The 14,357-nt window shown below is 40.6% G+C and overlaps 1 protein-coding gene across 7 annotated transcripts in view; it reads right to left on the reverse strand.

Annotated features, from left to right (window-relative positions):
• SLC44A1 (solute carrier family 44 member 1) overlaps positions 1-14,357 on the reverse strand; it is a 150,594-nt gene that overhangs the window by 77,783 nt on the left and 58,454 nt on the right. The gene's annotated exons all lie outside the window — the stretch shown is intronic.

Here is a 14,357-nt window from a genome sequence, read left to right on the forward strand (position 1 = left end):
ATATAAAGTTGAACGTAGACTAGAAGGAAATATACGAACATTTTAATGAAAGCCATTAATGTTAATTTTCTCTTTTACTTTTTAGAATTCCGATTGTCTAGAAGGAATGAAAATTTTTTTTGAATTGATACTATAATAAATATTATTTATTACAGGAGTCCATTTCATCAAAACAAAATAATTCCCAAATTGTAAGTTATCCCTTTTGTATACTGTACATTTATATTTGAGAAAAGGAAAGGAAAGATTAATCAGAAATTACATTAAAACATTTTTTTTAATGTTTCGAGGTAGAAGAGATGACAAAGATTGCACATGTTATCATTTGCCCAAAGAGACAGTTAAGAACCAAATCTTCTTAACTGAGAGAAGCAAAGCCTAATATTGTGGGTCAAGTGAGGGAGCACAAATAGAAATGCTCTCATGCAAGATTATAGCTGAAGAACCCCCAAACCTGTGTTCAATTCTATTGGGTCCATAGGAAAAGTTAATCATGCATCTGCCAATAGCCTTCCCCACACTGTTAAACTCCATTACTACATTACTATGCAAACTATGACTCAGATCAGGCAATATAACAAAACGTAAGAATTAGGTGAGAAAACTGAAAAGCAAAAATATAAAACCAACTGAAACCTATAGAATTTTTCTAACCAATTCACCCTAATAAATGTAATTAAAAATATAAAGTCAATACATATAAAGAAAAAAATTAAATAGGAAAAAAACAGTATGTGTGTGGGGGATGGGATAAGAGGAACCCCTGCAGGTGGAGTACGCTGAACTGGCACGCTTCCGTAGAGCAGCGGACAGGAGCTGGGGAGGGGCGGTGTGTGTGTGTGTGTGTGTGTGTGTGTGAAGATGACACGTGCAGGCATAGCTGCAAACCGTGAAACTAAAATAAATAATTTTTGTGTAACCCTGTTAATGACTCTAATACCATTCATGTTCAATGTAGATAAAAAGGAAAGCAAAGAAGCCAGGCAGAAAGATGTGGTTTGGAAGTGGGACAGCTTCTGTGGCTGACGACGATGAACCAGCACAGAGAAAACTCTGCCAACCTGTGCGTGGAAACAATCGCTCCCTTACTAATCCCTCTCCATCCTGTGCACCTTACTGAGCACGCCCCTGCCTGGGGCCCCGTGCAATGAGTCACACAAAGCCAGCCCCTGGCCAGGGAACACACAGATCCTTGAGGAAGGTGTCATAAAACCTTTGAATCATTTACTACCACCACGAATAATACTATTCTTTTAACAAAAAAAATAATAATGGTAGCTAACATTTGTTGAGTACTTACTATGTACTAGACACCTTATTAAACTCTTTACACATATTATCTCATTTATCCTCACAACAACCCTGTTTTACGCTTCTGCACGGGAATGTCGGGTTGGGCAGTGGAGCTGGGGTGGGGAGAGGTGCACAGTTGTAAGTGATGAGTGATGCCTTGGAAATGCCTGGAGAAATCAGGGGACAGCAGGATAGCAGGCGTGAGGAAAGGAGAGAAAGCCAGAGGTGTCCAGGGTCAGGCCATTGGGTCAACGACAGTGCCTCTCACAGCCTCCTGAGATCAGACGCCTGGTCTGACCGTCCTGCAGGCTTCTGCCCAACCCAAAGCCAAAAGCGCCCTCAGTATATTTCCAAATTCTTTCATACCTTAAAGCACATCCCCTGGAGTGATAAGCCACAGTGACTGGGCAGCAGCCTCATATCTCACCTCAGACCCACCCACCTGAGCTTGCTTTCTGGTTCTCTTTCTTAACAGTGGTCTGACCTTGGGAAACATATTTACCCTACTGAGCCTGGGCTTTCTTATATGTCAAACTGCCCAGCACCTATCTTATAGGTTGCTGCAATGTTGTTGGCAACGCACACAAAGCACCTAACATGTATATCTATATAGTGATCATATCATTGAGAAAACTAACTTTCACAAGTTTATATTTGATAGCAAGGCACTAAATCCAACACTTTCTGATATGGACACAAAACAGGACTAACTACTAATATTCAATTTCCGTTTGGAAGACAAGTCTGTGTGGGAGTGTTCATGCCAGTCGGGTGACTGGCCTTGGTAAGGACCAAGGTGGCCTCCAGAGCTGGTCCAGCACAAGGAAACCAGTGCAGAGGGAGAGAAGAATTCTACAGTGACTGTAACACTGTAAAATGGACATTGCACATTTTTTGGCCTGATTTGTAAGAATCGACTTCAACAGAACTAAAATAGAAATAATTGTAAGTGGTATCCTTAGGAAATACACTCATATACGTAAACCATTACACTTAAAACCATCACCCACCTCCACAGTCAAAAAACATAGTAAACCTAATTACTTACACATTTCACATATTCCAAGGCACGTACACACAACACATGTGTGCACACACCCACCCGATGTTTTGAATATTTTATAGGCGCTACAATCAGATTCTGTGAACAGTGATGGGATGTTTGGGTGCTGGGAACTGTCACATTCATGACTTTATTTGAGCCTCACAACAACTTTATGAGAGAGAGGCCGTCAACATTCCACGAAGACAGAACTGAGACCCCGAGGGACGGGCTCCACAGCCCAAGAAAGGCAGCAGGTGCCAGAGGAGGAATTAAAATCTAGTCTTTCTGATTCGGAGTTTCATTCTGTTTCTAAACTGCTCTAGTCTCAAAATATTTCCTACAAACAGAATTAATAATTTTAAAACTGTTCTATGTTGACTTTTTTAAAAATTAAATTTATTGGGGTGACATTGGTCAACATAACCTATGTTGACTTTTCATATTGTTTCCAGCATTTTGAAGTTTATCCACTCCATGGCAACATGTTAATAAGTAGTTATATTTTAATTAATTAGTATTTAAGTAAATATTTCAGAATAGGAAAAGTGCTTGCATCAAACAAATTTATGATTCATTAAAACCACACTTTTTTTGCATTTTGATTTGAAAATGTCCTTACCCAGGCAAACAAAGTGAACTATATGTGCAGTTTTATTTTTTATTTTTGAAATAAAACAAATACCCAACTCTCAAATAAGCATGGCATTGGCAGACCAGACTGTTATAACTAACAAATCTACAAGGAGTGTTTCTCAACTGAGAGCGCGACAGACCCCAGGTTAGAGGCTGCAAAACATTCTAGAAAAGTTTCTTAAAACTCTCAGCATACTTTCATTCTGCCTCCAGGAAAAGGGTTGGGAAAGGGATGGGGCATATGAACCTGAAAAAGCATCTCAGGCAACTCTGATTACACACATGCTTTGGCCCCTTGGCCCCGTCCTCTCAGCGGGGGAGACCCACTGTCACAGATAACTGAGTAAAGAGTACATTTTCATTGCTATCCTCACTAAATCTCTTACTAGACCTATTAATAACGTAAGTTAAGGGAATGAAGAAAAATGCTTGGAGTAAACGGTAAGGTAAACATAAAGGACGGCAGTTAAATATACACTGCAGTAAAAAAAAAAAAGACAAAACAAAAAAATAAAATAAAGCAAACAAAAAAAGAAACTAAGGAAAAAGAAAAAAATATATTACAAAATGGTTTCTGGGAATTTTCAAAGGGGAGAAAAAGATAAATTCATTTTAAATTGAAATTCTTGAAATATAATAAGTTATCCCCCAAAAGGCAGGAGAGGAGAGATATCTAAATAAAATGTCTATCTAGCCCCAGCTGGGTGGCTCAGTTGGTTGAGTGTCATCCCATGCACTAAAAGGTGGCGGGTTCGATTCTTGGTCAGGGCACATACATGCGTTGTGGTTCATTCCCCTTTTGGGGCATGTATAGGAGGCAAACAATCATGTCTCTCTCACATCGACCCTTCTCTCTTCAAAATAAATCTTTTAAAAAATGTCTGCCTACACAGTGAACAGTAGGGGACAGATACACCAAAGATGATTGAGGAACGGAAGGGCACCACCTCACAGCAGCTCAAGAAAAGAGACAAGAGGCTCAGGTACAAGAGGGGTGACCTTTGAAGCTGTGCTCAGAGCGAGGAGATAGCACTGAATGATCTGATGTAGGTAAAGATACACGAGAAGGTTCAAAACTAGAAACTAGTTTAAACTTCCATGTGCTTTCACTTTCTTCCCGGAATCCAGAGTGAAGATAAAGAAAGGAAGATTTACCAAGAATTTACTCTGGGCCACAAGGAACCTCGGCGCTGCCCTCACACATCCTAATTCAACAAGAGAGAACTGAGACATACAAATTGGGCAACTGACTAGAACAGTGATGGTGAATCTTTTGAGCTCGGCGTGTCAGCATTTTGAAAAACCCTAACTTAACTCTGGTGCCGTGTCACATATAGAAATTTTTTGATATTTGCAACCATAGTAAAACAAAGACTTATATTTTTGATATTTATTTTATATATTTAAATGCCACTTAACAAAGAAAACTCAACCAAAAAAATGAGTTTGCGTGTCACCTCTGACACGCGTGTCAGAGCTTCGCCATCACTGGACTAGAACTCTGGGGAGATCGACTCCCAAGTGTGGCTCTTCCCACCACCGCCATTCCCATTCACACTGGAGAGTGAGAATGAATGTAATGGAGAGTCAGTTACAGACCCATCAAGTCAGGGCAACCCTCTGGGACCCCAGAGCAGACAAAGCCCTTCCTGGACACGACAGTGCTGTCCTCATGTCGTATGCAACATGCCCATGATAAGGACTAACTAAATAAATGAGAAGAAACCACTCATTCAACAAACACTCTAAGTGTTAACTATGTGGTCACGCCTGAGCAAGGCCCTGGGGATATGAAATTCATAAAAAACACACAACTTTTGAACACAAGTAACTTAGAGTCTAGTGAAGAAAAGACAAAAATACAATCATTTCAAAATCCTGTGCTATGTGGCGCGGTTGAGATGGCAGAGGATAGGGTGCGATTCTGCACAGAGGATAGGGGTTCCGGCAGAAGCATGGAGCAGGAGGCAGTATCTAAGCCACATTTTGAAAGTGAGTAGGAATTTTCCAGGCGGCTGGGGAAGGGAGCAATCTAGACAGAGGAAACTGCATGTGTAAAAAGCACAGAAACATGAAAGAGCATTATTCAAGGAACTGCAAATAAGTTGGGCCACGGGATGGGACATCAAAGGGCTAGGCGCCAAGGAGAAGCGGGGGACAGGAGAGGTAGCCATCCTTGGAATCTGGAGGATCTTACAGTTCGATTCCATTAGGCAACATGCTTTCAAGTGGCCATGGCACAGTGTTGCCTGGTGTAGCCAGCCCCTCGGGTTGAAGGCCAGAGAGTGCACCAGCAGCGCGCCTCCACAGATGAGCCTCTGCCATTAAACTGCCTCCTGCTGCCATGGCAACTCTCTGCGGCAGGGCTCTTTGGAGCAAAAGGTGGCAAGCAGATCCGGGGTCTGCTGGCCGCCTCCTGCCGAATTTGGCTTCTCTCCTCTCTAATCAGGAGAGAGGCACTAACGTGGGGAAGCTGGCTGAAAAATCCCTCTGTCACCTTCTGCATTAGGGATTCCTGACACGTGCTTTCCCCAGAGAGGAATAAAAATGGAGTCTGATCATTTGTCCAATTATTGCCTCATATCAATTACAATTTATAGCCCCTTTCTACAGAGTATGGTGCTGCTAGTGAATCATACTAAAAGGAAAACAGCTTAATGGAGGCTTCCGCTATTGCTAAATATAGACAGTAGAGAGCGGGGACTTGTCCACCACCCACAGTGGAGTTTTGCCCAGAGAAGCCCTCTTTTCTCCCATGTGGGTGCCAGCAAGGCAATTCTAGTCATTCCATCGGGTGGGACCCAATTGTGCCACAAAGGGGTGTACAAGGTAGAGCTACGGGGCCCGCACACTAACGCAGGTACAACCCAAAGTGACCCAACCCAATTACCTGCAACACATAGTTAACTAAAACTATGCTGGCCCTCAACTTCCTGGGACAAAGCGATGGGTAGAGAGAAACAAGTTGACAGCAACAATTTGTCTTTAAAGCTGTAACTCTAGAACAGCGGTTCTCAACCTGTGGGTCGCGACCCCTTTAGGGTCAAATGACCCTTTCACAGGGGTTGCCTAAGACCATCAGAAAACACATATATAATTACATATTATTTTTGTGATTAATTACTATGCTTTAATTATGTTCAATTTGTAACAATGAAATTGGGGGTCACCACAACATGAGGAACTGTATTAAAGGATTGCGGCATTAGGAAGGTTGAGAACCACTGCTCTACAAAGTGGCTGAGAGAGTTGCACCTTGTTCATAATGGCCAAGACTATAAACCAGCCGTGGGCAAACTACAGCCCGTGAGCCGGATCCGGCCCGTTTGAAATGAATAAAACTAAAAAAACCGGTTTGGCTCAGTGGATAGAGCGTCGGCTTGCGGACTGAAAGGTCCCAGGTTCGATTCCGGTCAAGGGCATGTACCTGGGTTGCTGGCACATCCCCAGTAGGAGATGTGCAGGAGGCAGCTGATCGATGTTTCTCTCTCATCGATGTTTCTAACTATCTCTCTCCCTTCCTCTCTGTAGAAAATCAACAAAATATATTAAAAAAAAAAAAAAGACCGTACCCTTTTATATAATGATGTTTACTGTGAATTTATATTAGTTCACACAAACACTCCATCCATGCTTTTGTTCCGGCCCTCCGGTCCAGTTTAAGAATGCATTGTGGCCCTCGAGTCAAAAAGTTTGCCCACCCCTGCTATAAACATAGACTAGAGAACAGAAGAGGACTGAGCTGTGGGAAACCAGCCATGAGCTCGATGGCAGCAATGTCCCACTGCCTCCCCAATCCTAATGAGGAAAAGGCAAAACTATCCTGAGAAAGAGGTAGCAGTTGTTGAAGAAATGCTAAGCATGCCCCTCTCCGACCTGCAAGGAAGCCACTGAAGTCTCAGGATCATGGCTGTCTCTTCCAGAGTCCTTGATTCACAGGCAACTGCTAAGAAGAGAAACTTTCACAGGCTTTCCCAGTAAATTCATAGCACTGACAGTTAAAAACAACCTAAACTGTGGAGGATGCCCAGAGGTCAGATGAAGACACCTCTACACAGAGAATGTTGACCCTCTGACCTCCCAACAGCTCCTTTCTGTTCCTCAAACACGCCTGGCACACTCTCACCTTGGGGGAGCTGCCCATCTCTCCGCCTGGACTATTCCCTCTCAGGTAAGCAGCACAGCAATTGTTAGCTCTCTCACCTGCTTAAGTCAGCACTCAGAAGTCACCTTCTCAGCGAAGCCTTCTGCCGGCACCCTATCTACAATGCCAACAGCACTCTCTATGCGGGTGTGCCTTATCCATCTCTCCTGCTTCATCTGTTTCTCCTCAGCGCTTACGCTCACTAACACACTGCACATTTTACTTAATCTATCTGTTTATTATCTGTCTCCACAGGTAGAACACCAGCTCCCTAACTGCCCAATTCATCACTATATCCCCAGATCCTAAAATAGTGCCTGGGGTGAGGAAGAAGCTCCTTTCCTATTTGTTGAATTAATAAATGGGTGGTAATTGTGTAAGATTTTGCCAAGTGAGGCAGGGGTGGAGGGAAAGGAAGGAAGAAGATATATTAGGTAGAACGAAATCCTCTCATTTATACAACAGAAATGTATTAACATCTCTGCCAGGTGCAGGGCTAAATAAGCACTAGTGATACCGTGATAAATAAGACAAACACCAAGTGTCTCCCTTCCCAGCATTTAGTCTGGAGAGTTGAGAGGCAATTACAAAACAGTGTGTAAAGGAAACAGTAGAGAAAAGAGGACAGCAGAGGATGCATCGAAAGGGCCCCAGAAAGGTAGGAGTCCAATCTAAAGCCAGGACCTAAAGAATGAGTACGAGTCAGCAAGGTGTGGAGGAATGGAGGTGGGAGCAGGGCGGGAAGGGAGCACGCAGCGGCTTACAAAGTGAGAGCATAGCATAACTGAGAAAAGGAAAACTGTCAGAATGGCTGAGATGGACTGTGATGAAAGACACAGATGGCTGGCCAGGCAAGCGGGAGCCAGATCTTGTGGGGCCCTGAAAATGGTATTAAAGATGTTAGAATGTTTGGAGTTCATCCTAAAGACTCTGGGAAGTCATTGCTCAGGAGGTTACTGAATCTCTACTAAGAAATGATGACTTCATGGCTAAGTGGTTGAGCGTCGATCTAAGACCAGGAGGTCATGGTTCAATTCCCCATTAGGGCACATGCCCAGGTTGCAGAGAGAAGGGCAACGTCCCCAAGGTGAGATTGTGCTGGAGTGTTTGAGGAACAGAAAGGGGACATTTCTCTCTCTTTTTCCCCTTCTCCCTTCCTCTCTGAAATCAATAAAGATTAAAAGAAGAAGAAAGAGGAGGAGGAGGAGGAGGAGGAGGAGGAGGTGGGGAAGGAGAAGGAATGACTAGAGGTAAAAGAATGGCTCCAGTGAGCATAGAACAGGGGTCCTCAAACTTTTTAAACAGGGGGCCAGTTCACTGTCCCTCAGACTGTTGGAGGGCTGGACTATAGTTTAAAAAAAAAAACTATGAACAAATTCCTATGCACACTGCACATATCTTATTTTGAAGTAAAAAAACAAAATGGGAACAAATACAATATTTGTATTTGCATGTGGCCGGCGGGCCGTAGTTTGAGGACCCCTGGCATAGAACCTGTAAGCTGGGAGGAGAGAAGGCGGTGGTCAGAATGGGGAAATTCTTCAGTAATTAGTGTGAATTGATTTTATAGGTGGAGCAGTTTAGGGTGAGGACAAAGACCAAGCTGTGACTATGGAAGAGTGAATCCTGAATGCCCCCACTGAGAAGAAACTCAAACAGTTCCCAGGGCTGGCATGAAAATCAATGAAACAGAATATGTGAAAGTGCTCTGTAAACTGCACGAATGCAGAGGTGGTTAAAATAGCTGGGTCTGCCCATTTGGGTTAAAAAAAAGGAAGAAGCTTTGACACGTGCTTTGAAATTTATTTTGGAAGATGGCGTAATGAAGAGGATTATAATAAATAGCAGTTAACTTTTATGGTTCCAGGCAATGTGTTAAGGAGTATGCATCATTTATCATATTAATTCTCCAAAACACCCTAATAAGTAAGTACTATTATCCTCATTTTACAAATGAAGATCTTTAGGCCAAACATATTATTGTGACTTTCTCCAGTGTATATCATCATTGGTTATCTGTCTACTGAATCTACCTTTATAGACATATCTCCAATTACATGAAAAATCTTACCATCATAGAAAAACTACACATACTATTCCCACTGTGTTGCTTTTATCTTTATATCAGAGAATCAAACTTTTTGATCAAACGTGATCATCTTGGTTCTACTTTATATCTTATTGCTTCAATGATGTATAGATGATCTCCTCTCCACAACAAAGGTAAGTACTGTATAAAGTTTGCTTTAAAATATCTAACTCATCTGGAATTTATTTTGCATGGCTTGAGATTAAATTAGATGAATATGTAGCTTTCTTCATATTGTCATTCAACAATGTTTTTTATTAAACACCAACTACTTTCAGTTTTTATTTTACTTTATTAATTAATACATTAAACTATCAGTTTATTTCTGATATTTCTATTTGGTTTCCATCCCTGTAATTAATCTACATTCAGGTAGTCCTGTTAATAATATACTTTGGAATAGGCTTCGGTCTTAAATGCAAAACTCCTTGCCCTGGCCAGTGTGTTCAGTGGTTAGAGCATCAGCCCGCAGACTGAAGGGTCACTGTTTTGATTTCTGGTCAAGGGCATATACCTGGGTTGAAGGTTTGATCCCTGGCCCCACGTGGGGCACATGCGGGAGGTAACCAATCAATGTGTCTCTCTTTCGATGTTTTTCTCTCTCTTTCTGTCCCCCTCCCTCCCATCTTTCTACTCTCTCTAAAAATCAATGAAAAAAATATCCTCCAGTGCGGAGTAATAAAACAACAACAACACACAAACAAACAAACCCCAATCCTTTGGTTCCCTCTAAGCTACACAATCATTAATTAGACAATGACAACTATAGATACATGACCCTTCTCAAGACAACGAGTAATCCCGAGCCCCTACATGGTTTGTATGGCCAGTACACTTACTGCCAATATTTTAAAACCAGAAGATCCATAGGTGTTATGGTCTGAATGTGTCCCCCACCCAAATTCATGTTGAATTATAATTTCCAAAGATGATGATTTTAAGGGCCTTTGGGTGATTATTTGGCCATGACTGCGGAGTGCTCGTGAATGTGTTTAGTGCCACATAAAAGAGGTTCCAGAGAGATCCCCATCCCCTTCCACCATGTGAGAGCACAGTGAGAAGGTGCCAGTATGAACCAGAAAGAAGACCCTCATGAGAATGTGATCATGCTGCTCCCTTGATCTTGGGTTCCCAGCCTCCTGAACCAAGAGAGATAAGTTTCTGTTGGTTATAAGCAGCTCAAACAGAGTAGGTTGTGTGTACCCCTACTCTCCCCCTGCCAATAGACTTCTCCTAGCTTCTCCTGAAAAATTAGCATCACTGGGCCCATCAACCCAAATGCCAAAAATCAGCTATAGCTGAGTAGCAGCTATCTCCTTTTTTGGGGCACACACATATAAAGCTCCAAGTACCCAACATTTGTCTCATTTCCAGTCCACATAAGTGATTTACAGTATCTGCCTAGAGCAGTGGTTCTCAACCTTCTGGCCTTTTAAATACAGCTCCTCATGTTGTGACCCAACCATAAAATTATTTTTGTTGCTACTTCATAACTGTAATGTTGCTACTGTTATGAATCATAATGTAAATATCTCACATGCAGGATGTGAAAGGGTCGTTCGACCGCCAAAGGGGTCTCGACCCACAGGTTGAGAACTGCTGGCCTAGAGGCCTTTAGATTTGCAACCCCTGGTGAAATCCAGTTTTCCTTTCTACCATCAAAGACAGAAGGTTCACAGTCAATTTGGTGCTCAACTTCAGAAACTACACTTAGCCTAGATCTCTGGTCTAATCTCTTCTCTACTTCCTGGCATGGCTCCTGATCTTTTATCCCCTGTTTAATTATTTTATAATATATTCATCTAATTCTAACCCTCTCCAATTATTCTATGAACAAGAATAATTTTTAAAAAGGTTTTTCCCCTAAAGTTCTTGGCTGCTCCTTTACTCTGTGATTTATACTATCAATCAAGTTCAATTCAACATCCTATTGGGATCTTAACTATTATTGTATTAAATCCATAAATTAACTTTGTTAGTGTTGTCATCTTTATTCTATTAAGACTACTCAGCAAGGAGTAGATTATATATCTATCTCTTATTAGTTTTCTTTTCTTTCTATTAAAATATTATAATTCTCTGTATTTGACCCCATATTTTGTTAGGTTTTAGTTTTTAATAAAACAAGTATTATCTTTTTCATATTTTGCCTACTGATAAATGACTGAATTCAGTTAGGCGTATACTTTATAACACATGATTTAAGCATCTCATTTCAAGATACGTTTTTGTTCAATCTAAACACGCAGGTTATAGTCCTTTGTAATTGGTTAATAGCATTATTTTTCTCTCTACTGAGCTACACACATTCAATTTATCTCTTTGATATGATTTGTTGCAGCTAGTTATTTACAACAATTCACAATAAAAAATGTGATATCCTTGTTTTGTTTAATTTTAGATAGACTGTTTTGGCCATGACTAGAAATTCCATTAACTTTCTTTCATGCCTTCAGACTTAAAATCTATTTTGACAACGGTGCCAAGGTAATCCAATGGGGAAGATAGTCTATTCAATAAAAGATGATGGAAAAGTGGATTTTTGTATGGAAGGAAAAGATAAACCTTGACCTCTTCACACCATATGCAAACATGAAATCAAAATGGATCATAGACATAAACATAAGAGCTACATAAAAAAACTTCTAGAAGAAAGCACAGAAAAAATATTGTTGAGACTTTGGGATACATCAGTAATTTCTTAGCTTGAACATGAAAAGCATAAACCATGAAAAAGACACATTTGTGTGTGATTGGGTTTAAATGTATCTAATGGATAAATTAAACAATCAAAATAAAATTATTTGCATGTCAAAAGATGTTCCACATCACTGGTCATTAGAAACATGCGATTTAAAACCACAGTGAGATACCACTATACACACACTAAAATAGTTACAATTAAAAAGACTGACAATGCAAAATGTTAGTGAGGGGATGCAGCAACTATAACGGCCTCCTTTCCTAGTGGCAATGCAAAATGGTGCAACCCCTTTGGAAAACAGTTTGGCAATTTCTTATAAAGTTAAACATGCCCTCACCATGTGACTCAGCAATCCCAATCCTAGGGACCTACCTAAAAGTAATGAATTATACATCCATACAACATCATATAGACAAAATTTCAAAGTAGTGTTATCACAATAGAAAAAAAATAACTTTAAATGTGGAAATAACCTAACTATCCAAAAAATAGTGAACAGATAAACAAAATGTGGCATACCCATGATAGAATACTACTCAGTTATTAAAAAAGAACAAACTACCGACGTATTAAACAACATGGATGAATCTCAATAACACTATTATGCTGTGCTTAAAAAGCCATATGTAAAACCACTCTGTACTATATGATTCCATGTAATGAAGTTCTAGGAAAGGCAAAACTATACTGACCGAAAGCAGATCAGTGGTTGCTTAGGGACAGAGCCGGGCAAGGATTGACAACAAAGGGGCCTGAGATAATTTTCTAAGGACAACAGCAGAAGTGTGGGTTGTGGTGGAGGGTATACGACTACATACAGTTACCAAAACTCAAACTGTACACTTAAAACAGGTAAATTATACCTTAATAAAAGTATTAAAATAAAAAATTTTAAGTTTCATTTAGAAAATATACTTTATAAAATCCAACTTAATCAGAGTCCCAGTGTGCAGTATAGAGTTTAAAACTGCTCAGACCAGAGGTCTGGACTTTGCCCTGGGCTTCTGGGAGTTAATCTCTAAGCCTTCTAGCAGTCTTTATTTGCCTAGGCCTCAGGTCATAGCAGAGAGCCTAACAATGTGATTTATGGGGGGGGGAGGGAGGGGGGCGCGCCACACTAGGTAGAATGCAGGAAGTGGGTTAACGCAGGAAGTGGGTTGACCAATTTTAGATCAGCAATGTCATGTAGACTGGGGGTTCTGGATCCTGTGGCATGAGGAGCTGGAAACTGAACCAGCTAGTGGTCAATGAGCCATGCCCGAGTAATGGAGCCCCAACAAAAATTCCGAACACTGAGGTTTGGGTGAGCTTACTAGGTGGCAGTACACCATGTGTACTTGTCACACATCAATGCCAGGAAGGGAACATGCTCTGACTACTCTCTGGGGAAGGACAACTAAGCTCTGCCCTATGTATTTCTTCATTGACTGATTTTAATCTGTAGCCTTTCCCAGTAATAAGCTGTAACTGTGAGTATAAGAGATTTCAGTGAGTTGTGAGAGGCTTTCTGGCAATTATAGATTTGGTGTCAGAAGTGAGATTGGCTATGTGTGGACTATGTACAACACTCTAATTTCTCAATTGCCCTCAGCTCTCATATCCAGATAAACATAAATAGGTGGTAAACTGGTGACTATAAAAATTCATAGTTGAAGTAGTTAATAATTATCTAAATCTATGACCTCATTTCTACTGATGAAAGCTTTTTGGAATCTTTACAGTTGCCTGGTTAACCTGGAACCAAACCAAGTAGTGAGACTCTGGATTGAGCTGTTTACCTTAGATATGACTAGTAAACACACCCAGGCAGGTAACACAGAGAAAAATCAACCAACCCATCCTTGCTTTGGTACACACACACACATGTCATCTAATTCTGTTAAGTAGCTTTTTACCTCCCTATTTAGTATCTGCTAAACACTACGACTTTCAACTTCTGCAATTTCTAAGGTATGCAGTTGGATCTCTTCTTTCAAATTGCTAGCAGTATCATCCATAGCAAGTATTATTCTAGAGGCAGAATTACACTTGTAATACAGATATTACCTTTGTAAAGAGTTAAAAAAAATGTTAGGCTAAAGAGTAGTGTGGTTACAAAATGAAAAAAAATATATTCCAAATATGCCTCCATAAATTCACCTTCTGAACATTTAGCTATCATTTTTACAACTTCTAAAATTTGACATAAGAGAAAAATAAAAGTTTAAGAAAGTTGAATAAATACAGGAAGTTTTCATTTAGAACATCATAAAAGTTAGTTTCTAAATGCTTATAAATTTGTGGAGAAATGAGCCCACAAATCCAAGTTCAAGTGAAGTATCAACACACACTACTCTATTTCATGTTGAGCCAAACTAGGTGAGGCAGTAAGTTAATGCTGAAATCAGAGTTATTTAACAGGAGGCAGAGGGGAGAGCACTTTCCCTCAAAGCAAAGCCAGAACTGTCAA

The sequence above is a fragment of the Myotis yumanensis genome, unplaced genomic scaffold (genome assembly GCF_028538775.1).
Source record: "Myotis yumanensis isolate MYYU_CA2020_CCGP unplaced genomic scaffold, mMyoYum1.0.hap1 SCAF_12, whole genome shotgun sequence".
Taxonomy (NCBI): domain Eukaryota; kingdom Metazoa; phylum Chordata; class Mammalia; order Chiroptera; family Vespertilionidae; genus Myotis; species Myotis yumanensis.